Raw genomic sequence first — 26657 nt, 5'->3', positions numbered from 1 at the left:
GTAGGTATTTGTTTATTCATTAGGCACATTCAAATGTCATACTATGTTATGTACACAACGAACATGTACAAGTATCGATGTTTTTAAATGGGATTTTCATATGCAAAAAACCATTCCTGTTATTTTCTTCCCATGGGCCAGTTGCTCTGAGGAGCCCTGGGGTTTCTGTGCCCGCCGTGCAGAGCACAGACTAAGAACGTAGGCTTTAGAGTCCAACAGACCTGTGTCTGAATCCAGGCTTTTCTTGTCATTATCCGTGTGGCTTTAGGCCAGCCTCTGGACCTGAGATGTTTCTTCCTTTGTCAAATGGGACAGAAAGTCCTACTTTGCTGTGTGGCTCAAAGGAGATGATGGGTCCAGGGCCTGGCAGGCTGGAGGAGTTCGCGTTCAGTAACTATGGCGACGATGATGTGCCTGGGCTTACCCTTTCTTGTTGAAATTAACGAAATTCAACTCCAAATACCATGGGCCCCACAGGCCGGTTTTCTGGGCTGCCCGTTATCACGAGGGACGGCAGGTCCTGAGCCAGCGTAAGTTGGGAGTTAAGTCTCCCTCTGCCGAATCCCGTGGCCCCGGAGTCCGTGTGGACTTGAGACTTGGCTCAAGGAGGATGCGTCACAAGCCGGGCTCGATAAGGACACTCCAGCTATTCTTGGAAGGCATTTGCAAGTCAAAAATATGGTGCGCGGGGATCTGATGTCGACTTCAAATTCTGAAGATTTCAGCTGGGTCAGCAGTATTTTATGTTAAATCCCATCAACAGAAGATAAAGACGTGACGCGGGGGCACTGTACTTTGTTTTGCTTTTAATTTTAATTCCTTGAGGATTGCACACATGGTCCAACGGGCCTGCCTCCTCCCACCCCCCTCACCGGCCTACCCCCACCAAGCGATGTCAACCTACATCTGTGTACGTCCACGGACTCAGGGTGGGGATGGAACGTTCCCTTGTCGCGGAATTCGAAAGTATTCCAACCATTGTGGTTTTGTGCTAAGTAGGGAGAAGATCAAAGCTTCCCCATTTTCTTGCCTTTCTTTCACCAAGATTTCACAGGACCGATACCTGCTATTCTCTATGATGTGTGCGTATGGGTCATTCGAAGCTCAGTCGAGAAGAAAGAGAAGAGAAACCAGGATCTTCCCATTGACCAAAAAATGGGAACTAAGGCTTGTGTGTGTGTTTTTTTTTTTTTTTTAAAGAAATTGCGGTGAAGGCAGGAGAACCACAGTGAACATCTCTGTCTCGGAGGGCAGACTTTCCTAAAAACGCAGATGCTGGGGCCCTGGCTTCCCTTGATAGGTTCACACGTGGGTTTGTTTACAAACACAGTACTTAAGGGCAAAGGCAAGCAGTCATCAAGTGTCAGGAGAGGAGGGAGAAACAGAAGCAGGAACATCCAAGGTGCCTCTGTGACCCTCCTTTTCTGGTCCTTCGTGACAGCAAAGGGCCATGACTTTTCTCACTCCCCTCCTTGGAAACTGGAGAGCCAGTAACATCTTCATGCGCACAAGGGCCCGGTGTATCTGCGAACCCTCAAGCATAGACGCACCGGAGGCAGTAGCGAGGGTATTTATGGCAGCAGCAAAGTGCAGGAACAGCCTGTGGATTGGAAACCTTTGAGGCTGGGAAACGTCCCGGTGCTCAGAGCGAGCACTTCCCAAATTTACGTTTGCGGAAGAATCCCCTGGGGGATCTGGTCAAAGTAAAGACCCTGATTCTGGGGAGGACCTGAGAAGGTCTCCTCCGGTCATGTTACTGCCGCTGGTTCGCCGAACACGCTTTGGATATCAAGGTTGCAGACCGGGTTCGTTCTTCCAAAGCAGAAGTACGTTCAGACTGTTGTGGAATCCCTGGGATCTGGCACCGTGAGGGGGACGTAGAAAGGCCAACACCTGGCTTGTGGCTTCATGTCTCCTTCTAGACCTGTACCCTAGATGGTTGGCCCACTGGAGATGGAGGTCCAGGGATGCCGGACAGGCTGTGGGCAGAGGAGGAGCACCAGGCCATGCGGGAGAAGCACTGGGTTCTCCCGGGGCCACCTGGCTCTATTACTCAGCCGTGTGGCACCGGGCGGCCCGCCATAGTTTCCTTTTCCTCACCTGCGTGGGGTGAGGGGGGGGCTTCCCTACAGCATTCCATAAAATCGAGTAGGGTCGAGCTTCAGGGGCTGGATGATGCCCCAGGCAATAGCAGCTGTGGGAAGAGAACCTCATAACTCTGGGTTTAAATCATGGTTCTAGTAACACTGATAGGTCCTTAGGCAATTTTGCTCATTTCCCTGAGCCTCAATGATTAGGACACTGGCTAGGCGACCCGTGAGCGTGAGCCCAAGCAGTCTTGAGAGAGAGAGAGAGATGTGGGCTCTGCCCCACTGCCCTTTCTCTTTCCTTTTGGGATCACACAGCTGGACCCCCCAAGATGAGACCATGACAGCTTCAGCCCTGCCTGAAACAGGCCTCCAGTCCTGGTCTCCCAACCCAAGCCTTTCCGTGTGAAGTTCTGGAAGGTTGGTGTCAAAGCCCACCTTCCCCCACGATAAGTCTGTCCCGCTCCGGCTTGTCTTAAAAGCGAAGTCAGCCAGTGGAGGGATACAACAGCTCATCTGGGCAAATCTGACAAATAGATAACTTTGCCCATGTTTATATGTCAGTGTTCCAGTGGAAAATGGAGTAGAGCACCTGCTTCCCTCAGGAATACTGCGAGCCCAGGGAGGACACTGAGAGCACAGGGTTGCTAAGCAGCCGTAATGTTTGCATCCCCCTGAGACGTTTCCCCTTCTTTTGTGGAAACTCGTTCATCTCTCTAGGACCCGTTTCTCCGTCTAATAACAGCCCCCATTTTATGGAGGGCTCTGCCCTTCCTCACTCTGGTCCACAAGGTCTGGTCGAGATTGCAGTCCTTGGAGTGGACCTACAACGCAAGCCTTGTCTAATCAGAACATGCCCTCCTCTGGCTACGGTGATTGGTTCAGTGGGCTTGGGCATGTGACCCTGGCCGGTCCAGTCAGAAGGAGTCTCTGGATAGTTGCTGGCCATGTTGTTCTCCATCCCCGCTCTCATCCATCACTGCATCCTCGCACTGGTAAGGCACCCTTGTCACCATCTGTTTCCCCTGGTGTCTACTGAGATTTGCCATCTAGTCTGGTCTTTGGACAGTTGCTCCCTTCCTTGTTGACATGAGCCTTGCTTTCCTCTCCACCTCCTATCCATCCCCACTCATCTTGCCTATCCATAGACAACCTCTGACCTTACGGCAGTCTAGCTTCGTCTATCCTTTTTCCAATCCACAATGTATGCCCGATTTCCTTCAGAGCTTTGCTTCTGATGCTAAAAATTAGGCATTTAGAACTTAAAAAGCAGTTCCTGCAAATCAAAAGCCTTAGCTTTCAAGAACTTGTCTCTGCTCTGAGTACCAAAAATGTACTTTGAAATGAAAAGAGTTGGCTGTTTCTTTTCTCTTCACATCTCGCATTCCTGATAGAACAATCCCAATCTTTCTTGAGGCAAAGGCACCTTTAAAGAAGCGCACAGGGGCCTGGGAAGCACGATCATCCTGCTGTGGCATCAGGAATATTCTCAGCTCCCTGAGGCCCTTCCAAAGCTCTTGCGGGGGACCAGGAAGAGACAATTGTGGAGTCAGGGCATCCAAATTCTAACCCCAGTTCTGCCACTTAATAATTGCACAGTGTAGAGGGGCACCTCGGTGGCTCGGTCAGCTACGCGTCTGATTTCAGGTCAGGTCATGATCTCGCAGTTTGTGAGCTTGAGCCCCGCATCGGGCTCTGTGCTGGCAGCTCAGAGCCTGGAGTCTGCTTCGGATTCTGTGTCTCCCTCTCTCTTGGCACCTCCCCCGCTTGCACTCTGTCTGCCTGTCTCTCTCAAAAATAAATCAAAAAAAACATTAAAAAAATAATTGCACAGTATAGAGAAGTCACTGAATTTTCCTAAGTCTCACTTGCCACATCTATTAAATGGGTATTTGTTACTGCACCGTAGCCTTGCCTATCCTGACTAATATACTGGATTTGGGATGATTTTGAAAGTGACCTTGTGCAATGGGGGATTTACTGGACTTCAACCTGTCTTCTTTTCTCTTTGAACTCGTTTGCACAGGGATCTCTGGGATGTTGTGGCTGGAGAGAGACACATGTGGATGGTGTTGGACACTGGATTTGTCCATCAGAGCTCAAGGAGTCAGAAGTCACTGTGGAAGGACCATGGGGGATAATTTAAGGAGCTCCAAGACCCCATCTCACGGCCGGGTAAGGCCAATGCCAACTTTACAGAAAGATAGAAGATGCTTATATTTATTTAATCACCGCAAATGTCACTATTATCACAGATGACATTAATTTTTAAGAGAAAAGGAAGAAAATATGTTACATTTCTGTCTTGTGCATATGCTGATTGAATGAAAAGTTTATGCCAGATGCCAACTTAAAATAAGGACATATAAATATTTAATTGTTTGTATGTATATGTACATTTCTGTATACACAATATGTGTCACATGGAACACTGGTTCCCAACTAGGGGCCGATGTTGCTTCCCAGGGGACATCTGGCAATGTCTGGAGACATTTTTGGCCGTTCCAGCGGAGGGAGAGAGAATGCCACTAATATCAAGTGGGTAGAGGCCGGGAATGCTGCTAAACACCTTGCAATACACGGGGCAGCCCGAATCTGGCTCAGACGTCAGTATTGCTGAGGCTGAGATCCCAGCAGAGACGCGTGGAGTACAGGGACCTTTCTTCAGTGTATCATCGACACATCTCCTTGACTTATTTAACATCCCCATCTCGACGGACTTATCTAGAAAAAAACCCCCACAAATCACAAGCCAGGGAGAGGGGGGGCGGTCCTCATGGCCCCTGTGAGACACAGCCTCTGTACTCTTAGGAATACACTTGGAGGCAGGCACAGCCGTCCTGCTGGTTTCTCCTGATGACAAATGTTGACTAACACCTAATGTCGTGTGTGGCTCACCTGGCTGGAAGCCCCACCTGTGGAAAGGGAAAGGGAGAGGCAAGGCGGGGAACTGGAGAGGAGGGGGCAAGTCATTTTAGAGCTTTACGAAGCCCTGAGTATTAGCGCGTCCTTTCAATCACTGCCCCCCCAAAGAACCGCGTAGGCATGGTTCGTCTCCATCCGAAGACATCAAGACATTTATAGCTACACGTAAAATGTCTATATACATATATAAATTTGTACGCACATGTAAGGAGGCAAAACACTGACTGCCCTCACAGCGGGCACCGAACTCCCACAGGGCATAGGCAGTCCCTGAGAAATTTCCTTGATAAGCCACCGGACCAGAGAGAGACTCTGAAGGCAACGTTGTCATCTGGACCGTCGAATAACAAGCTGGCCTGCTACCGAAAATGGAAAAAAAATTTAACTTTTGCTTCTGGGGGGTGGGGGGGGGATGGTTAAGAAAAAAGAAGACAAAAAAAAAAAAAAACCCAACCCAGAAAGGGAGAGACAGAGTCGACGATAAGATAGTGAGATGCTGGATACTTTTTGGGGTGACAGAGGCCACTGGGAATGTATGGGGGCGGGTGGCGTCAAAGGGGGCTTTTAGGAGTCAGAGTATGGCTCCGTACCACTTTGCCACTTTTCTAAATAAAAAAAAAAAAAAGAAAAAGAAAGAAAGAAAAAAGAAAAAAAAGAAAAAAAAAAAAAAAAAAAAAAAGATGGGCGTGAGCACGGCCCTGGGATGTTTGTCCTGCAGTGTGTGTTCAGAAATGTTAGGACCATATTAGGACATCTCTCCCATCTGCTGCTTTGGTGAGCTGCTTTGTGCGGGCCTGGGGAGAGGCCGGGCTTCCCGGAGGCGGTGTCTACGGCAGCAGGCAGAAGAGGGGCAGTGGGAGGGAGGCCTGCGGGCAGAGGCAGGCGGCGGCCCGGGGAATGGGGGCAAATCTAGGGGAGAGCTTGCACACCCATAAGGCGCGGATTCATGGTTTCAGCCACACTGAGCGGGACTTGAAGGGGGCCGGGGAGCTGCGGCTGACAGCTGGGATGCCACACAGATTCCACCAAGTGATTAGTCCAGATGCCACTTTATTTCCAAATCTCGGTGCCAGAGATATTGGAAAAGCGCTTGGGTAAAACCAAGCGAAGGATCCGCGGCAGGCACAAATTCACTAAGAGATTCTAAACGCAGTCACGGGGACGGGACTAGCAGTTCAAGAAAGGCCTATTCCTGAGATTGATCACACGTTTGCACTTTCGGGCTCTTGACATTCCAGAGTGTGGGACGAGGGCAGAAGGAGGTGTGAGTCAGTCACACGCGGCGCTGGGCTGCCTAAGTCGGCTGCGGGTGCTGGAGGAACTGTAGGTGAGTCACCATAGCCTCGCTCAGCCGGGTGGGCAGCCTGTGGGGACAGGGCTCCATCAGGCGGTCCCTGCCCGGGTCACCCGGCGCTGAGCACCGGATCCCTACCTCCCACAATCAGGTGAAGTCCTCCTAGCTTCTCTGGCCTCCGCGGGGCCTTTTAACCGGGAACTCAAGCCAGGCATTGTTTTCGGGCCCTCAGTGAGCACCCACCCTCCCCTTCTTCCAACGCGCCTTCCGCAGCTCCAAAGCTGGGCAGGATAAAAACACCATTTCTCAGACTCCCTTGCAGCTAGAGTTCTGATCGTGAGTCCGGTGCTGCTTGTCAGATGTCGTCGGGCCGAGCTGTGAAAGAAGGAGTGAGGCCAGCTTCCCGTCAGTTAGCCGATGTCTGTGGGCAGACAAGGTGGGGACGTGTGGGGACCTGCTACAAGTGTCTCCGTGTCTGAGTGCCTGCCTTGTTGGAGCCAAGCCAAGCAGAGGTGACGGCTTTGCGACCCTGGCTGCTGATTCCAGGCATCTGAACACAGAGTCCCTGATTCTCCACCTTCCTGGCTGGGCCAGAGGCAGCCGCTCCCCTTGTGGACTGTTCTATGGTGTCCACAGACATTCTTGGAGGTCCCAGGCAGAAGCCTGCTGCCCTCCAGCCCTCCCTGGGTTTGGTACAGTTTGGTTTTTAACCTGCTACTAAATCCCTTTCTGTTTCAAATAGCTACACTGATTTCCGCTTCCCACTGATTGACTCAGGACATTATAAAGACATCACAGGACTTGCTGAGAATGACGGGACCAATGTGTGGGTCTAGAAAGCCACAGAGGAGGAAGAGTCAGTACTTCTCCCTCCGATTCTCACCGACCAGGGGACTGTCCCTTCTGCTCTGGGCCCCAGGCTGGCGAACAGAGGCCCCTGGCTGTGAACTTGAAGGAGGCGTTCTCTCCCGGAGTCGTGCAAAGGCAGGGCGGCCCCTGAGGGAGAGCCCCTCCTTAAAGTGGACACCCCAGGTGCCTCGCTTGCCTCATTCTCGTCCTGGCCCTGCTCACAGGTCAGACCTGGGTGCCTGATTGACGTCAGTGCTGAGTTCGGAGAATTCTCAGCCTGTGCACATGCTGTGGCTCAAAGAACAGCCTGTGGGTGCCTCCTCTGAGGGTCTCAAGCCTGCCCTGCGCTGTGCACTGTGCCTGTGTGAGGCTACAGCTCCCAGAGGCTCCTCCCTCTGCTGTCTCATCCTTGTCCCGACCTGCTGTGTGATGGAGGACGCTCGGCCCCGAACGTAAAATTGGTCTCGTTAGCCAAGCCGCCATGCCGTCGCCCCGTAACATCATCCGACGCCTTGGGGGAATGGCAGCTTGCGGCATTACTCTGCAAGCGCCTTGTGCCCAGTGCCCAGTCAGTAGGCTGGATGAACAGAAGCATGGTATGCAAAACAAGGAAGGGGACAGCTCTGCTCCAGCTGGTCAGATATGCCTGGAGAGCTGCCCTTCCACAGGGAAACCTGAACCCCCCCCCCTCCCCGGGGGCCCCTGAACCCGGGGGAGCCTTTGGCAAAGGGCTGAGCAATACACCGATGTCTGACAGATGCTCAACTTGAACAGAAGACCCGGAAGTGTGAACTAAAGCATCAGGGGCAAGGAAGTGCTTTTTCTCACCTGCTGGATGGACGATCCCAGTAGCTGGGGACCAGAGCCGGATGTCCTCACTCCTCTCAGCACCCGTGAAGCTGTTGGCTACACCAACAGCTAGTGGGAGGACAAGGCCAAGAGCCTAGCCAGGATTTTTTTTTTTTTTTAAGTTTATTTATTTATTTTTGAGAGAGAAAGAGAAAGCGTGAGCGGGGGGGGGGGGGGGCAGCAGAGAGAGGGAGAGAGAGAATCCCAAGCAGGCTCCACACTGTCAGCGCAGAGCCCGACGCGGGTCTCGAACCCACGAGCTGTGAGGTCATGACCTGAGCTGAAGTCGGATGCTTAACCGACTGAGCCACCCAAGCGCCCCCCTGCCCCTCCCCGCAGTGGTATCTTTTGGAGGATAACATCGCAAGCGGGTTCTTCTCTCTCAGGTTCATAGTGACTGCGGAGCTAGCGAGAGGCAGACAGTGGAGGAGCGATTGCCTGGCTAGCCCCCCTTCTGCCTCCAAGGCTTGCTGTGGGGCTCGAGGGACTGGTTGCTGAGGCCGACCTTCCAGGGCGGGGGTGCCGGACCAGCTTAGCTCAGAGATACCAGCCTTACATCCTGTTCAGAGGGGTGCACTGTTCCCCTTGCCCAGGGGCAGAAGAGATCCCACACCGGGCGTCCAGGCAGCCCTGGGAACTCCTGGAAATACATCCGCAGTGGAGACAGAGGAAGTCATTCTGGAAGAGACTGCAGCCATCGACGGTGCACTGGCCTTACCTTTGTTACTGGATGAAAAGGGGTGCTCTATCTCGCTCAGTGCTCTGACAGCCGGATGAAGTGTGTGCTCGTTCAGGTCCTCGATCCTTGACCCCCTAGTTCCCAAACTCCAAATCGCCCCGACAGCCAAAGACTTTTATAACTCACTTGGTGGCAGGTCCTGGGCCGAGGTGATATGAGGTTATTTATGGTCTCAATTATCCCATTTACTGTAAATATTTATATCCCTACAGAAATACTCGTGTGTTTGTTTGATTACAGAGTTCCTCGGAACTCGCTGGTGTTCCATCATCGGCTGTCAGGGGCCGTATAACTTTTCTAACATCCCACATTTCTGAATGTTGAGGTGTCTGGCCCTGAGATAAACTAGAGTGAGCCTACATTGTTTCCGTTTTACGTACAATGGAAACCCAGGTTCGGGAAAGAACCAGCCATCCTGCCCGACACCACGAAACTCCTAAGCGACAGGCAGTCTTGAACCCAGGGTTCTCTGACCGTCCGTCCCGCGCTCTCCGATTCCGGGAACAGGGACTGTGCTTCTCAAATGCATGTGAATTCCGAGGTTAGAACAGCTGTGTTTTCTAACTGCACTGTCACAGCCTTTCAAACCCTCTTGTTCTGAGAATCAGGGAACAATACCGAGACTCCATAACACCCCTCCACTCAACCCCAAGCCCCTGATGGGATCCGGCATATGAAGATCTCTGTAGAGCCTTTTCAGTTATTTTTATAGCAAACTTCTAAAAGCTTTCTGTGCTTTGGGTATTTATTGTTTCTGGACATCGTGGCAAGCAGAGATTTAGCCACAGAAAGCCTAGCGTTTAATGGAAGCTTTTGTACCGCAAATGTGTTCACGTGACCCAAAACAGCGTCAACTCGTAGGTGGTTCTCCTCCTTGTCCCCCTCTGGGTCATCCCTCCCTCGCTCCAAACCCTTGCTGATCCGGGGCCCCTGCCAGCACTCCCCTCTGATCTAATTCATGTTCAGTAATGAAGTCATTCAACAAACACTTACTGAGTCCCCATTGCGGCCAACAGTGCGGTATAAGAGGTTTTTTGGTTTGTTAGAGTCACACTGGTCTGACGGACAAAAGATTGAAGTCCTGGAGTTACAAGAGTTTGAACAAGGCATTTCCCTGCTCTTCCCAGTTTAACCATGGATGAAACAAGGTCTGACCAGGGATCTTAATTCAGCCCTCCTTTGGGTACCTTTTTTAATCTTCAGGATAGCTAGCCTCATGATCACAAAAGAGCTGCCAGCAGCAACCGTAGTCACATGTTCCACAACCAGGGAGGGGGGGGGGGGCAGGGCTATTTAAAGGCATTAAGCACGGTGAGCAGACAGATTGCTTGGATCCAGTTTTGTTCTCATTGAGCCCCTGCTGGTTCCAGTGGGTCAGAAACTGACCTGGACGCTATTAAATATTTTGGGCATCACACCAGGAAAAAGTGCCATTTCTTCCAGTCATTAAGCCAAAGTCTGGGATTTCCAGCTGATAGGTTTAAGTCTTAAGTTACCAGAACCAATCCCCATGGCAGGGGGTTTCGGAGTGCCTCAGCTGGTTTGGAGCCATCAGGCCCACCGCTAGAGCTGGGGGTCAGGTTAGTTCTGCTCATATGGCATGGTCACTATGGGAGGGGCGGGAGTGAAGAGGTTTTCAGGTCGCACACGGGGCTGCTGTGTCTACCAGCCCTGGGGGCCCTTCCTACTCGAACCTTCCTTACGTCGTTTTCCACCCCGTGCACGTGGCATTGCAAAGACACCTCCCACTTGCCTGTTTCCTTGCTGCACCCTTAGTTCAGTCGTGTGGTCGGGGGGCTGCTTCCCCTGCTGGGGATTGCGCCATCCACTTCCCATCTTCCCAGAATGTTCCTCTGGCTCTGTCGACGAGAAGGGAAAACCCAGATACGGGGCAGTGCTGGTTCGCGGTGTCGGCCTGGGCTGAGCAGGGAGAGTCGCGGAGGGTAAACACATCTGGCTATCTGCAGGGCCTCCCCCCCATGCCTGGCACTCAGATGGCACTGAACGCACGAGCGCTCATCAGTTTTTCAAATAGAAGAGTGGCTTGTTTCTAAAAGGCTCAGAAGGTCCTGTGGAAAGTCCTCTTTCCCGTCTAATACCCTCCAGTCCCCAGAGTGAATGAATTGTAGCCATCCTGTGTGGCTTCCTGGGTTATGTTCTACGCATATCCCGAAGATATAAACGGTATTTACATCTGTGTGTGTACGAAATGAAATCCTGCATCATATAGACACCAACAGGGGTTATGGTGCAAACCAGTGTTTGTTGACTGAATAAACGAGTCCCTAAAACGAAACGCGAGACCTATGCCATCCAGGGTGACCAGCCAGGAAGCAGAGACCACACAAGTGACTGTATCGGGGAATCTTACCATAGACGATCCATGATACAAGGATCGCGGGACTGGAGAGGCAGAGAGTGGCCTTTGAGGATGCACAAAAAGGCAGCTACTGCCCTGAGTGGGGGGAACAAAGAAGGAGATGGGGGTTGTTAGCTCGCCCTGGAGTGGGGCCTCGGATGTGGAGCAGGGGGTGCTGGCTGACTGGTACCTCTGTCCCTGACGGGGACAGGCTGTGGCTGGTTCTGAGACTGTGACGGAAAGGCGGTGATTGATCTGAAATGATCTGTGGCTACTGGGGTGACGCTACCTGGAAGCGGAAGCCCATGAGATAGACCAAGTCCCTCCGCCTGCCTTGCTGCTTCTTACCCCCCACCCCCACCCCTGCAGCGACAGTAAGGCGGCAGAGAGCACAGCAGGAGGCAGCCAGCAAAGGGGAGTGGTTTGCACAGTTCCGGCCCCAGCCACACCCAGTGGACTTGAAGCGTGGGTCTGCCGCAGGCACAAGGGTATCATAACCAGGGCACCCTGCTTCTGTTTCCTCGCAGCTGCGAGGCAGATTAGGGACAATCACCTGCTCTGGGCAGGCTGGCCCTGTGTCAGGGCGCGTGGTCTGGTGAGCGGAATTAGAAGGAGGTGCGTCCCGGAAGAAACAAACCATCCCAGGGTGTGTGGCTGGGTAGAAAACCGCGGGCCGGATTTTAGCTCCTGACCCCCTTCTCATCAAGGCGCGCTTCCCCTCGTACAGGGTGCGACCTGTGCCGTCACGGCCGGTGGTCTCGCAGCACCGTCTCCGGCATGTGGCGCATTCCGTTACAGATGGGTGTCGCACATGCACGCGCGTGTGCAGATGAAAACGGGTTTTCTGCCAACGCAGTATATGTGTGACGGCAGATGTACATGTAGAGACGGTTTGCCCGAGCAGGAAAGGGGGCTTTCCTGTTGCCCACCCTCCGTGGGGGCTGGGAGTGAGGATGGGCTATCGAGAGACCCCCAGGGTCCCCGGGGTGTCCTGTGGGTAGCTCACCACGCACCTGCCCCATCTCGACGCAGGACCCAGGGTCTGAGCTAAACCAGTGTGCTTCTGCAGACAAAGGCATAGAAAATAGAAACAGTTTCTCAGCGAATCTAGGACAGGAAGCCGCTTCTGAGGGACAGTGTGGTGTTGGTGGTGAACCAAGATGTGGGGGCGGGAGTCTTCAGATAGTAGGCATTAGAGAAGTTTGAGAGGCTATTTCAGAATTCCTCATAATAGAGTTTTCAAATTGGATGGGACCCTAGGAATGATCTAGTGATAATGATAATGACGGTAACACTAGTTGTCTTAGATTAGGTTTTCGGGAACTAGACTCTGAGACGGTTCTCGGAGAGGCCGGGGAGCACGTATCACAAATAAAGAGGGGAGCAGGCTGACCAGGCCAAGGGGGCAAGCAGACCCAAGGTGTGGCCGTGAACGAGGCCCCAGGACCCTACAGGGGGCTCTGGAGTGGGATGGGCCTTCAAAATGGCCTCCGACCGAGGTAAGAAGGCTGGCCCTTGCGTCCACACATCGCCCGGTCATCGGCCACAGGCCCCCGTGAGAGAGCAGATCCCTGTGGTCTAAGGCAGGTTCTGATGAGGGATGAGCTTCCCATTAGCTGGAGATGTGTTGCTCCCAAGAAGGGATCTGGGCAGAGCTTCAAGGGAGCCACAAAAGTAGCAATGAGGTGACAATAACCTCCCACCTGTTGATCACCTACAGTGAGCTAGAAGCCTTGCCCACAGGCCTCCCCAAGTCTTCCCCATCCCAGTAAGTAGCACTGGCATCCAACCACGGCTCAACACTTTTTCATCCGCAGCCAGAATGACCCCCAACCGTTGCTCTCCTGTGTAGAGCCCTTGAATCGCTTCTTGTCGAACTGCAAGTCTAAACTCCCTAGCGCAGGATGCAAGGACCCACGCCATGGGTCTCTGCGCCCTCGTCGACGTCTGTTTTCCCCTAGCCCACCATATTCTAGTCTCACTGGTTTTCACTTGATTCCTTCTGCATACCCAGCTCATTCTGGCCTCAAAGCCTTTATAGTAGCTGTTCCCCATGCCTGGAATGACCTTCCCCAGAACTGCCATGGCGTGGCCTTGTCATTCAAGCCTCAGCTCCAGTGTCACCTCCCTGGTGAGGCCTCTCCTGACCTCCCTTGTTAAATTCTTACTGGAGACATCAGTCTAGCCCGGTTTCAAGGACCAGGCCCCACCTCTTGCAGCCTGGGGGCGATTTGCAACTGATCAAAGCTTCCTTTGTACAACCTGACCTGGCTGGTGGGGTGTCTCCTTGGGAAGACAGTTCTCACGTGGTCTTTTTCAGGATCCCAGAGCTGTCTGGGACCTCCCTGGCCCTATTGTGGTAAAGCGAAACTCACTGCGGAATAGGAGGAGCTCGGGAACTGAGAGCCCAGCCTCTCTTCTCCAAGTGAGTCAGTTAACAAGTGGAAAAGGGAAACCCCTTCACCACTGAATTTTTAACCGCACCAGAAACTGCCCATCTGTTTGGTCCAACGCGGGAGGGGCAATTTGGTTACTCTGTCTACAGGCTCGGGGCAAGTAGGAACAGAGATCAGGTTGGAAGCATTGTTAACGTGTGCGTTTTCTTCAGTCATTAAAGGAGAGCGGCAAGCTTGGGACGTTTGAAGGGAACCGTCATCCGCTTCACAAGCAGTCGTTTGGTTCTGTGACTAAGACGCGGAAGGACTTGGACGAGGCATCGGGGCCACCGGAGTGTCACACGGTCGGTCCCTTTTGTCGTGGAGCTTACTTTTAGGAGAAGAGACAGGGCAGAGGAAGTGGGGGCGTGGGACCACGCTCGCTGAGACCGCGTGCTGCGTCAGGCTGTGTCTGTGTTGCTCATGCACGCGGAGCCCCTGATAGACAGCAGGCAGGGTGCGCCCAGAATCGAGGGGCCGGGCAGGCACTGAGTCCGAATTCCCAGCAAGGCGGGCGAGCAAGCGAGCTCCGTGGGGCAGAGGCAGTGAGAGAGGACATCTGCGGGAGTGGCCTTGGACGTGGCTCCCACAGAGCGGTGGCCTCCAGGCCAGCATCGCTGAAAGAATGACCCATCTGCCCCATGTCCCTAGCACACTTCTGCCTCTGCCTCCTCCCCTTCCCTCACCTCTTCCTCCCCTGGCTGGGGAGCACTCAGGAATGACTCTCTGAGCCCTGGCAGGCTCTGGTGGTGGTGGTGGGGGGGGGGGCACCCTACCTGGCCGACGTCTTACAATCTCCAGCAACCACACACCAAACAGAGTCTCTTGGCTGGAAAGCGCGGCGGTCCCTTGGAACCTCTTCTTGGAAAAAGCAAACGCTCGCTCGGTGTTTGAGCCTCCTGGCTGGTTCCTTTGGAGGGGTGGGGGGGCGGGAGCCGCTGCCCAGGGGGACGGAGGGGTGAAGTGGAAAAACATGGACTGGTTTCACAGCAGAGCACAGGGAGGCTGGGAACTGTTCTGCTCTGTGAACAAAGTCAGGCTAAAGGCGGGGGGTGGGGGGGACAGCGTGAGCCAGCGAGCATGAGAGAGAAAGGCATGGAGGGAGTCGGCTCTTGGTAATTTGAAGTCAATTTGGAATTGCCTTGAAAATCACCACGCAGCATCCAGTTCTGCCTTTGATGGTCGAAAGAGACCAATGCTTTTATTCGTCTTCAGGATTTGTTTCCGGCCTCCCCCCCCGCCCCCCAAGCCCAGCAGTGAAGCAAATTAGGCAAAGCAGCAGTGGAAGAGGAAAGGGTCAGGCTAATTGTTGGTTGGGAGCTCATAGAGAGGAGGCATATTGCCCCTGCCTGCTTTAACCTGCCCCCCATCGTGTCCCGTTGGCATCTGCAAAGACGGGCACCCACGCGGGCTTTCATTACTAGCCGGGACCCCTCGTTCCAGCCACCAACACGCCTGCACCACGCGCGGTGTCTGGGGGCAGACGAGGCAGGTGGAACTTGGCCCCGTGTTGCCCAAGAAGGGCCTACAAGGGACAGCAAACCTGAACGCCCACCCCAAGCCGCCTGATGACGCGGCTCTTAATTTGCAACATCAGCAGTGCAGGGATTGGAGGGAAGGGTAGCTTCATTTTTTTTTTCCCTCTTTTTCCCCGGTTGCTTCATTCTTATCAACTCAGCTGTAAAAATTAATATCATCGAGCTTCATGGAAGGATACGCAATGTAGACTCATCTCTGGAGAGTCTAGAATGTACCTTTGTATCCCATTTAAGCAGCCACCTGGGGAGCTTGCCGGTGCTGTTTGGGGCGCCTGGTAGAGCTGTTGTCTAATGAGCAGCGTGCTGGCGGGATGCCCGCTGCCGGGGAGGAGGACCCGGGAGGGGCCTGATCTTGGGAGAGGCAGACGATGGGAGAACTGTCTTCTCCAAACTGCGAGTGGTTCCTCTCTTGGTAGAGGCAGAAGCTTTCATCTTTAGGGCAGATGTTTCCTCTGGGCCGCTGAAATGATCAGGACGGACCTTTGAGTCCATAAAGTGAGCTCCTCCTGCAGCTGCGGGGAGACCGGAAAGTAACCTGAATGTCAATGTTGTAAATGGGAAACACCAGAGATGCATTTGTTGCGTGTGGCTATGCCCCGGCTGGGTCTCTCCTTTCGTCTCTCTCCCTCCCTCCCCGCTCCTTTCCTTGCTGACTGTGCCTCCCCTGGTCACTTTAGTCGGGCGGTGTGGATGCGGCTGACCCAGAAAGGAAGCCTCTTCCCTTGGCTGCCTCCTGAGTAATGATCCGGTGGGAGTTTATTCAGATCTAGTTTGGGAGCTCCGGGATTCCATCCAGACCATTCCTGGGTGGGATGTATCTTTCCTTCCCACCAGCAACCCCCAAAAGCAAAGGGGGGACCTGCGGGGGTTCAAATTTAACTTTGGTTCGGTCACCTGGATTCTCTTGTTGGATTGCCATGATCTTGGAGCATCAGGGCGGTGACCACGTGGATGAGTACATGGCTCACCAAGTCCTCCTACGGTGGCCCCCATGGGCCAGAGTGGGGGATGTAACGTCTCTATATGTTTTATGAAAACGCTTCTCACTGCTTTTGTACCCGAACCTTCTGGACAGAGTATGAGTAGGAGATTATCGGGGGGAAAGGGTGATGTTCTAGCCACTGGGATGACAGCGGAAGGAGGCTAACAACCCAGCCCCTGCGGAGGAAATACCTTAGATTTGTGCTCGGCGGTCAGCTACTGGGAAGCTGGGGACATTCGTGGGATTGGTCTTTTGGAACCACTCCTGGGGACTTCCTCTCGAAAGGAGATGCTCTGCGCAGCTTCTCCCAAACTGTTGAAGTGCCTTAAATTTAACGAACTGCTGGGTCTGCCGTCCTCCGCCAGGCAGCTCTGACCATCATTTGGTCCCTACTCCCCTTAACCTCACTGAGAACTCTGTACGAAAGGCAGGAATGGCCCCAGCCCCTGCACCTCCCGCACAAAATACCGTCAGCACCTCTGGGTGTCTGGATTCTCACAGCTGTTACTCGGTCATTCCATGGAGCAGGTGAATGTCACCCGGCTGGGGGAGTGGACAGACAGAACTGGTTGGACAGTCTGCCCTCAGGCGATCTCCCCCACACCAAGGACTAGACAAGACTGATGGCAGCGGAATTGGGAACCCCATGGCTTATGACCCACTGAAGGGCCATGGGAGGTGCCGTCAACCCGTGTCCCCTGAGTGATGAAGTCCCCACTTGGGGGATCCCAACAGTTGTAAAAAAAAATACTTTCTTTCTAGGGTCTCCATATGCACGCTTGAGACCGTACTTCTCGTGTGGAAGCCAGACATTAACCTGTGTCCCTTCTGAATACATGGTGACTTACAGCTTAGAAGGCATCAAAGAGACCTTCAGTATCTAAGTAGACATCGCTGGCACGTCGGGGAACCCCCCGATGACTGAAGCCACTTGGCACCTGTGTGTGTTCCTGCGGTCAGTTATCCCTATCATGGGGGTCCCCCACTCAGAAAAGGCAGCAAGAAATCTGTCCCCGCCTTTAGCTGCCCTCACCTTGCCCTGGGATCTGGAAGGCACTCATGTCAATCTCAGCTCACTGAGAGCCGAGGGTCGAGCCAGGGTTGTTTTGAATGATGGAACTGCCCCACACTTTCTCCTGGGAGGTCAAGGTGGAGCCTGTGCCGTCCCTAATGCATTCTGTCTACTTGGATCACTGCCTTGGGCCAAGCGGAAAGGTCAGTGCAGAACCATAAGGCGGAATCCCCCTGGCTTTCTCAGGTAGACCCTGATTAATATGACCTTTGTTCAGACGGCCGGGTCCAGGACTCTGGGGAGGGCAAAGCTGAGGTCGGTACTGCAGGTTGGTCTCCTCTTGCTGCCTGGAGCCCTGTTGATATTTGCCTCACTTAAATGCTGCATGACTCTAACAGAACAGATTTGGTCCCGTTCCCTGTTGGTCAGCTTAATCAGAGTGGCCAGTGGGGTGGGGTGCTCAAGGGAAAATCGGCCAGAAGCTGAGACTAAAAAGGGTGGATATGGTCGGGAGAAAATTCTCTGCAGGCCTTTGGAGTTCCTGCCTGTTTTGTGAACAGAGGCACCACCTGCCTTTGTTCCGGGCTATGCTTTCAAGTCCCTGGTACAGCCAATAGCCTTGGAGGAGGGCGTCCCTCTGGAGAGCAGGGCAGGCAACCTCACTGTTCCTTGTATGAGATTCACCTTCCCTGGGGCGCCTGGGTGGCTCAGTCGTTCGAACATCCGACTTCAGCTCAGGTCATGATCTCGCAGTTCACTAGTTCAAGCCCCGCTTCAGGCTCTATGCTGACAGCTCAGAGCCTGGAGTCGGCTTCTGATTGTGTCTCCCTCTCTCTCTGCCCCTCCCCTGCTCACACTCTGTCTCTCTCTTTCTCAAAAATAAATAAGACATTTAAAAAAAAAGAGTTTGTAAAAGATTCACCTTCCCTACGCTTGGGGTTTCTCTCCTATAATACGACCCATTGAATGCGCAGGCATCATTTGGCCCTTTCGATGTTGCCTTATGGGATTTGGGGCTTGGGGAACCGAGGCAAGAAAGGCTGCTATTCTGCCTCTTACTATTTCTGTGAAGATTAAAGTCTTTTGTGTCTGGCCCAGGAACCTTGACTGTAAGGTGCGCTAGCTTCTTAGCGAGTAGGGTAAACCTTGGACACCTCCCAGTCCTCGACAGCCATGATTTGGCCCGGACCACCCTTAAGTGGGGTGGGCACGTGAGCGTTATCCGTCGTGGGCATCACGGGAGGACAGAAGTCCACATCACGTGGACTGTGTGCCGGACTGGGCTGGCTGGTGTGTGCGGGGCCACCGTCCAACGCTGTCCTTTGTCCAGCCCACAGAGTCCTTTCTGCCTATGATCCGGGAGGCTGGCGGGAGAGCGCGAGCAGGGGCCTCCGGGGTCAAACCACAGGGGCTTCCACCGTGGCCCTCCACGCAGTCCAGCCTCCGTTTGCCCATCTGTCAAGCTGGGCTGACGAAAGCACCTACCTCAGAGGGGGTTTGTGGGGACTAACTAGGCAGGCTGTCGCCACCGTGGTCGTTATTCTCCTTGATAACGTTATCGCCTCGACCTTGACTCATTCTTTGTAAGCCTTGCCTCTCCCTCTTAACAGCCTGTCTGTAATCTGACTTTATCTCTTCTACACTGAAATTGGCCAATTTACATGGCACCCCTCACCACAGCCACTGGATGTGCCTCTAATCTAATTAGACTAATTTCAATTTCCTGGATTTAATGACTTTTAATTTAATTAATTTAGAATGCAGTACACAGGGTGATTAATTAGGAAACGTTACTGCGGGATTTGGAAGGTGAGTCGCAGGATGTGTTTAAATATTGTGGCCGTGGCCGTCAGTCGCTTTACACGGCCCCCCCCCCCCCCCCCCGCCCCCAGGAGGCACAGAATCCGGAAAACCCCGGGCGGAGCCGGGACCAGAATGGAGATCACCCGACGCCAAGCTTGGATCCTTCGTCTCTGTGCTTTCAGTGACAAGGAGCAACTCCCAGGGGAAGCGAGGGGGCGGCGGATTCCAGCGAACGTCGAGCCGGAACGAGGCAGGTGTCGCGAGCGGTGAGCAGACAGGCCTTGTCTTTCTGCAGAGCCATATCTTTCGCCGTGTTCTCCGTGTGCCAGGTAAGTGGGCAAACCCGCTGCGATTTTGTTTGATATATGTTGCATGCTATGTTCCCTTCTTGAGTACTCGGGAGAAGAAGAAGAATGTTAACACATACGTAACGCTAAGCACCGGGTGCTGTTCTGAGTGCTTTTGTATTGATCCGCTCATCCTGTTGTCATCGGAGGGGGGCACACCGAGCGATTTCCATCGTCTGAAGGAGGAATCTGAGACGCTGAGTCGGCTCTGCTGGGGAGACCTGTTCTTGTATTGCACGAAAGGGACAGCCCCCGGTGGAGTCCTGTCTGTGGCAGGCGGGTAGGGAGACGGGTTAGGGCTGGGCATTGTCTTGAGCCCCGCTTGTCACACGCCCTCCGTCTCTGAGGGGAAGAAGTAGCAATGACACCACTCAGAGAGCCCTCTACGGGGCTGGGCTGGCCTCCTAGTGCTTGTCGTGTGTTGACTCCACACATGGCTGGCCCACCCGCTGCTCACTGAGGGGAGGATGCCTGGGGTCTCCTCACAGCCCAGCTGGGCGCTGGACCCTGGGGGTCAGGGTGCTCCACCCGCCCTCACTGCCCCTCTTCCTCTTGGCCATCGACGTCAAGAAGCCATAGGCTCTGTTCGCTGGTTGGGGCTTCCGATTGCAGTCGGGTTGGGCCCTCGGAGGCAGAGCTGAGCCAGACCCTCTACCCGGAGCTGGGCCCTCTCCCCTAAAGTTCGGCTCCAATCCCAAGGTCACTTATTTTCCAGATGGGTTCGTAGAGCATCTTTGGGGCTCTGACCCCTGTTCTTCTGGAAGGTTGGGCCGTGACCCAAGTAAGGAAAACAGGGTGCAGACTCTCCTTCCTGACGCAAGCAATGCCTGATAGGGCTAGACCCTGTTCCCCAAGGAGGGAAAGGCACAAGAGCTGCCTTCCATAAATGCCCTGTAGGGAATAAGGCCAATCAGTGGAAGCCAGAGAGAGAGACTCTCTAAAAGAAAGGATTTCCTTAAGTCGAATGGGTTCTTCAGTAGGCCGTGAGGTACTGAAAGGGTTCAAACAGAGGCTGGTTGTCAATAATTCACTCACCTAGTCTTCTTTTTCTGGAATGTTCTTTCCTTTCCCTTTCCGCTGGTTCCCTCTCCTTCAACCTTTAAGACAGCTCAGGAGTTACTTTCTGACGGACCAGGTATTCTCTATGCTCCTGTAATGCCCTGGGCAGAACTTAGTCATGGCACTCAACGTACATCGCAATGATCTGCGTGTGAGTTTGTCTCTTTCACGTCGCGTCCATGTTGCCCTTCGACAACCCTGCAAAGTGCCTGTGGTTTCCCCTAGTTGGAGGGTGGAGACCTCAGCATGACTGAAGGTCTTGCCCATGAAGCCAGAAGGAGCCAGAGATGGTTGGGAATCTGGTTCCCAGACCTAATGTCTGCAATCTTTCCACCATGAAATACTGCTCTCCCAGCAGGGGCCCCGATTCTGTGATTCGTGAGGTCATGGTCTTGTGTGCAAGCTGTGTGTCTGAGGCACCAGGGGCAATCTATCAAGGGATGGCTCCTGGGCCATCTCTGGAGGTATGTTGACCCTTGCGGACAGCCACGTAAGTACACAAACCCACCTCATCAGCTCACAGGCACACTCTCTGAGCCCTTCGGAGGTCACAGAGAGGCCAGGAAAAAATGAGAACCAGGGCCGCCAAAGCCTGTGTTTCTCCTGGACCTGTGGGGCTTGTTTGAGCCTGAGCCAAAGCCCCTCTTAGCGCCCACATTCCTTGACTTAACAAAGGTGAGGAGAGCCCTACCCTGTGGTTTCAAGGCTGGATTCCATTTCTATTAAGATCGCTGAAGGCCTCGTAAGATTAACTCACGGTCACCCCTGTGAAAGCCGATCCGAGTGGAAAATCGAGTTAGAAAATTCTGCCTTCCCTTTCCCTCACACCGCAGCAGATTAAGGGAAGGCCTGATGCTGAGTTTTGGGGATTTATGGGAATGTGCAGTTGCTGGCTGTTAAACGCGCACTCTTTGGGATGTTGGCAACCTTGCTTCCTATAAATCGTTGCTGGTATTTCTTAGCCTTTCCTTGCCAGCAACGCGGAGGCCTGCAACACCTTTTCCGTGCAGTAGCCTGTGAAAATATTGAAGCTGGGCCCAGAAAAACACCAGCATAGAAAGGGGAAACTTTGATGTTTGCTAGTTATTTTCAGACAACCCTTGCCAAATCTTAATTTTTCTAGTTTACAAGTGAGGGATTCTGACCATCTGCCTGCTGTCAACCGATGTTTGTTTGGGTGAAGATTTTATTTTTTTCTCCCAATCTAGCACTCCTGTTCTTACAAGTAGTTTATTGGACTTCATAAATGTCAGCGTTTTGCAGGCATTTTGTAAGCAGCTTATGATTTAGTATTTAATCAAAATTGAGCAGTCAGCGTCTGTAATCAATCTGAAGCGGGAGTAACAATGAGATCGCAGCTCAGCATCCACCAGGACCACGATTGGTGCGTCCCAACTATCCCTGTGAGAATTATGTTTGCGTCTGAAGGGAGGGCGGTGAGTAGAACGGTGGAGGAAATACCCACCCTTCGGGCACCGATTACGCGCTATCTTGTGTTTGTGTCAGCTATCGAGTGCCAATACTGCGTAACAAGCCATCCCAAACGCAGTGGCTTAAGTCAATAAACAGTTTCTTAGCTCCTTAATTTAAGGAGTCAGCTGGGAGCTCCTTCTGGCCTCGGCTGAGTTCCTGAAAGGTGTGGGAATGAGTCGGGCCATTGGTTGATCTTGCCTGGCCTCATCTGGGACAACTGAGGCAGATCAGCTCTACTCCACAGATTTCTCGTCCTCCACCAGGTTAGCTCAGGCATAGTCATGTGGTGATGGGGGAGGGCAGAAGCAAAGAAACCAATCATTCAAGTGCTCTCCTAAGCTTCTGCTTGCCTGACATGTGCCAACATCCCATGAGCCAAAAGATGGCATGGCCTAACCCTGAATCAAAGAGGGGGACAGACTCTGTGTCCTTGCTGTGAGAGGTTTTTTCCAAATTCACAGGCAGAGGCAGCGGGCACAGGGAGGGGCAGAGAACCGGGGCCCCTTGATGTGATCTAGCCCAGTGATTCTGGAAATCCCACAAAGGAGGTGATGTTTCAACCCCAACGTCCAGAGGAAGAAAGAACGCTAAGTGCCGAAGGCCTCTTCTGATGTCGTTACTAAATTCCTTCCTTGGTTGGTGCTACAGACTGAATCGTATCCCTCCAGATTTATACGTTAAAGCCCAACCCCCTGAAAGGGACACAGGGAGAAGGGAGGTTGTTCTTTTTCGCCTTTGCTACCAGCTTCCCCGCCTCCAAGGATCAGCTCCGTGTTCTAGTCAAGTTGGTAAAAATGGTCAGGAGGAAAGAGAAGCTCGAGGGGGACATCGAGGTGCTCCTAAGAATCGGGCTCACCAGTCCCCCCGCCTCAGCCCTCTGGCTTCTCCCTTGCCCATCTCCTCCTTCCTTCCGGTTGACCCTGCTTTAGCTCCCGCTGCCTTCTCTCCAGCCCCTCCAGCCCGCCCTCCCTCCCCCATTCTGACTGCTCTGGGGGCAGCACGGCACCAATGAGAGTCAGCCTGACCTGAGCTGGACTCCACTCAATGGCTGTTTGTCCCTGGAAGTCAATAAACCCCTCTGAGCCTCTGTAAAATGAGAGGACTCGGCTTAGTGTGACGTCATTGTACAACCGCCACACCCCCAGAGAACGTCTAGCTCGTGGGCACTCAATTCATATTCTTTTATCGCCCCCTTCCTCCCTACTCCTGTTGACCTGAATCTTCATGGCACTTTCCTATCCCTTCGATAATTTAACATGGATGGTTTATTAAACAGGGGCTTCCTGATGGGCTGTTACTGACCTGGCAAAGAACAGATGTGCCCTGTGAGGGTGCCCAGGCCCTGAAGGAAGAGTAAGCAGTGGGCGAGCCTGCAGGGATGGTGTCCTCTTGCCAGAGGGGAGTGGCCGGCGGGGGGGGGGGGCAGACCCTGATGCTGTCACGACACTTCATGCCTTGGGCCACCTCTTGGCCTCCTGAAACGGTGGTTTGGAAGATGGGGTTTCCCCATCTTTCCCCGTGAGGTTTCTATGGAAACTGAAACAAAGCAGGTGAAATTTTCAGTGCTTCACCCCTCCTTGTTCTGCACATAGGGCTCAGGCCAGCTTCCAATCTGGGGAAAGAGGTTGGTTACCCACCTGGTCTAGCTTTGGTGCTGCCACAGCCAGGTATTTCTTCAGAACTGGTCATGTGGCTTAAAGCATGACTATCCTAGATTCATTCCTTTGGGTCCTAAGGAGTCAATTTCTTCTTTCTTCTAAGAAAGAAGTTTCTGTGATGAAAGACATGTCTTTGGGGTGGAGACGTTCGTGGACCCCTGATGGCTGACGTTTAGGAGGAGGGCACTTGAGGATCCTAGTGCTAGTTCTGGCTGTGACACTGCAAAGTGTCACGATGTGACCGTGGATAAGTCACGTCCTATGTCTGGGCTTCAATGTTCTCAAATATAAAACTAAGGGCTTAGGTTGTGTGGACTCTAGGATTTTGATGAGCTCAAAAGGTTAACTTTGAGGTTACTCGTGGGGTTCCAAAAGGGGTAGGTTTGATGAAGGTGTGGTTAAAAGGGCGGAAGCAGGGCAGCCGGGGTGGGGGCGGGCAGAGGCAGCCTGCCTGGGTGTGGCACCCAGGCTCATGCAAACCTGTTAAACTTGGAGGTTCAAATCAAGGCCTACTCGTGGATTGATTGGCTCATTGATTGATTCATTCTCTTCATAAGACTTCCTCTGACCCTTCCCAGCCCAAAGTGCTCTCTCCCTTCCCTGACCTTCCGTGGCCCCTCCATGCAGCCTCACTGTCGTCTCTTGCAACATCTCCCCGCTATCTCTTGCTGGCCTGGCTGTTTTCCAGATGGCCCCTTGCTTCCTGTTCCATGTCCCGGCTCCCTCGCTGCCTGATCGCGTGGGAGGCTTTCCTTTCTTGTCTCCACCTCTCAAAGTTCTGGCTATTGCTTAAGGGGCTGCTCAAAAGCCACCTCTTCCAGGAAGTCTTCCCAGGCATGTAATTCAAAACTCTCTTTCCAGGTGCTCCTTATTAGCACCCTTCAGTGTCTGTCCATTGACATAAGACAAGGCCAGAACTTTTAGCTTAGGTCCCGAGCCTTGTCTCTCATCCCTGCCTTCCCCATCCCCCAGATAGGCCAGGGTGTCTCTTACCTCCACACAGAACCGAAGCTGTTTCTCTTGCCTGGAAAACCTTTTCTCCACCCTGTCCCCATGAGGACGACACTTTAGGATTCTAAGACTCCGCTTGTGTCCCCTGTACTGGTAAAGAGTTTCTTGGACTTCTCTTTTGGTCTGTATTCTGTGTTGTGCCATGCGCTAGTCTCATCCATAAGTCTGGTGACCCTGAGTTATTTGCCTCTACAGTCACAGTGCCTGGCACATAGCAAGTGCTCAATGAACATGGCATTGAAGAGTATTCTTCTATGTGTCCATCACAGCACCCAGCAGAGGCTGGGGCCCAGGCAAGTATATGGATGGGACGATTGATTCAAAGGTCTGTTTGTAGCAGTCTTGGGTTCTGGGATGGAGCCTTGAAGCTGGTGGAGCTGAGAATATGGCTCCTGCAGTGTGTGTGTGTGTGTGTGTGTGTGTGTGTGTGTGTGTGTATTCTCCGTGGGCATGCTTGTTGGGGTCTTGGTAGCCTGCCATGGGTGGGGGGGAAAGCCTTAGCGCCCCAGAGGCTGATGCCTCTCCCTCGACATCCTGTTTTCCTGGACACCAGGCTACCAGCCTACCAACTCCAGAGTCAACACCGGAGACGCTCCTGGAGGATGCTCCACAGTCACGGTCACGCACAGACTGCGTTCTGCAGTGGACCAGGGCACGGTCTTGGAGCTGCGTGGTCTTGCACCGGGTACCTTAGACAGGTTTCTGACACCTCACATCCTCTGGGAAACTAGCCATGCCGGGCTTCCCGTGTGCCAGGCCTTGGGTGAGGCCTCTGGGTGCAGGATCCGATTTAATTTTCGTGACCACCCTTGTTGGCAGAGGGGAAACTGAGGCACAGGGCGGTTGAGTTACTTGTCTTAGACCACGAAGCAGCCAGAGGGAGAGCAGGGGGATGGGGCGGAGCAGCCTTAGCCACAGCCCATGCTCATGGGTACTATGCCTGCTCCTTCTCACATAATAATGCCTCCTTGAGCCACTGGATTAATGTAAACAGGTGACATTTATGGCATGACTGCCACACAGCAGGCATGCAACCAGCAGAAGCTGACATTATCAATCTCTCACTCAGGCCTCTCAATGTAAAGGTGAGGAAACCGAGGCACGGTTCACGTAAGTGACTTGATGGTCACGTCATGAGTCGGGTGAGGCCTCCTGATGGCCGGCTCTTTTCCTGGTGTAAAAATGAGAAGGAAAGAGAATCTCACATTTGGGAAGAATTGAGGCAGAGAGGGAGGTGGTGGGGGACGGCGGTTGAAGACAGATGGGGAGCCAGTCCTTCCTCGTAACTTTCCCAACCACCAGCGAGGACGGTCCTGTTATCCCAATTTGCAGTCCTGCCAATCTGATCGCGGGGGGTGGGTGACTCTCCTGAGTCTGTCAGCTGGTGAAAGAGAGCAGAATTTGAACGTGGGCTTGTCTTTCTCCAAGTCCCGTGCTTTCTTCTGCATCGCTAGCCTAGGGGTGAGGTTGAAGATCAGGGTCAGAGCAGCCACAATTTGGACCGTCGCTTGTGGCAGGGAGTGGACCAGCCGCTGAGGTTGTTCCTTCTGAGTATCCGGAGAGCTCCCGGAGCTGGAGAGAGAGCGGTGTGGGGAGGAGTGGGCCCCAGGGGAAGAGGCAGCTCTTGAAAGTAGAGAGCTGCGTTTCTTTTTTAAAAAATATTTACTTATTTTTGAGAGACAGAGAGAGCACGAGCAGGGAAAGGGCAGAGAGGGAGAGAGGGAGACACAAAATCTGAAGCAGGTTCCAGGCCCCAAGCTGCCAGCACAGAGCCCCACGCCGGGCTTGAACTCACGAACCGTGAGATCATGACCTGAGCGGAAGTCAGATGCTTAACCGACTGAGCCACCCAGGTGTCCTAGAGATCTAGATTTCTTCCTTGCAGTACTGAGGGAGCCAAGAGGCGCCATTTTGTCTCTGTGCATCCAAATAGCCTGGCTAGTGGGGTGTCTTTCAAAGGGCAGAGAGTGACTTTGGACCCTCAGGTTGGAGGAAACATCTCATAAATCTTAAGTTTTATTTTGAAAATTCGTGCAGAATTTGCCTTGTTTCCCACAGTGTACCCACATGTGCAAGAGGAATGGCTGAATCTAACTACATGAGCCCAGCTGAGCAGCCCAGATGAGGTATGCCAAGGGACACTGTCTTGGGCCACATCCTGTTCAACACTTACCAATGGCTAGAATGGACTTACTACTCATGGGGTCCCTGTAAGATAGGTTGTGTTACCCCTTTGA

General features: G+C 53.1%; 1 long non-coding RNA gene across 5 annotated transcripts in view; it reads left to right on the top strand.

The window, feature by feature from the left end:
• Positions 1–26657, top strand: part of LOC123582794 — an 81512-nt gene that overhangs the window by 26770 nt on the left and 28085 nt on the right. For 4 of the 5 annotated variants that reach the window (XR_006704565.1, XR_006704561.1, XR_006704562.1 and 1 more), the window contains exons 2-4: positions 4114–4262; positions 19055–19201; positions 26479–26546. This is a non-coding gene — a long non-coding RNA (uncharacterized LOC123582794). Of the gene's footprint in view, positions 1–4113; positions 4263–13628; positions 13843–19054; positions 19202–26478; positions 26547–26657 lie in introns of those variants that run through there. The other variant, XR_006704563.1, reaches the window with a different exon arrangement.

The sequence above is a fragment of the Leopardus geoffroyi genome, chromosome B3 (assembly GCF_018350155.1).
Source record: "Leopardus geoffroyi isolate Oge1 chromosome B3, O.geoffroyi_Oge1_pat1.0, whole genome shotgun sequence".
NCBI classification, from domain to species: domain Eukaryota; kingdom Metazoa; phylum Chordata; class Mammalia; order Carnivora; family Felidae; genus Leopardus; species Leopardus geoffroyi.
Note: the sequence above shows the minus strand (reverse complement) of the source record. Positions and strands in the feature narration are given on the sequence as shown.